The following is a 347-nucleotide window of genomic DNA, read 5'->3' as shown; positions in this document are numbered from 1 at the left end:
GTGTGTGTGTGTGCGTATAAAAAAAAAGAGACAGCTCTTCCATGCTGAAGTTGTTGAGCCCAAATCTGAAAATGGAAAAAACTAAAAAGTTCTGGCTGGGGTCTTCTGCGGATGGAAAAACAACGTTGATTTTTGTGGGAAGAGAAACATATTTGTGAAAAGAATTGCTCTGCGTGTGAGGGAATGATTGGGTTCACACAGTTGTGCCACCAATGTGTCAGTATGTCATTGTGAAAGAATTTTTGTCTGTTTATGAGTGATTAGGCAGACTTTGTCTGTCCATAGTAAATAGTGAGGAAAGGACACACATTCTGTGTGTATCACTTTGTATGTGTTTGTGTGTGTGT

The sequence above is a fragment of the Morone saxatilis genome, unplaced genomic scaffold (assembly GCF_004916995.1).
Source record: "Morone saxatilis isolate NCDOM2014 unplaced genomic scaffold, NCSU_SB_2.0 Contig2, whole genome shotgun sequence".
NCBI classification, from domain to species: Eukaryota; Metazoa; Chordata; class Actinopteri; family Moronidae; genus Morone; species Morone saxatilis.
The sequence above is the reverse complement of the archived record's forward strand: the minus strand, read 5'-3'. Positions refer to the sequence as shown.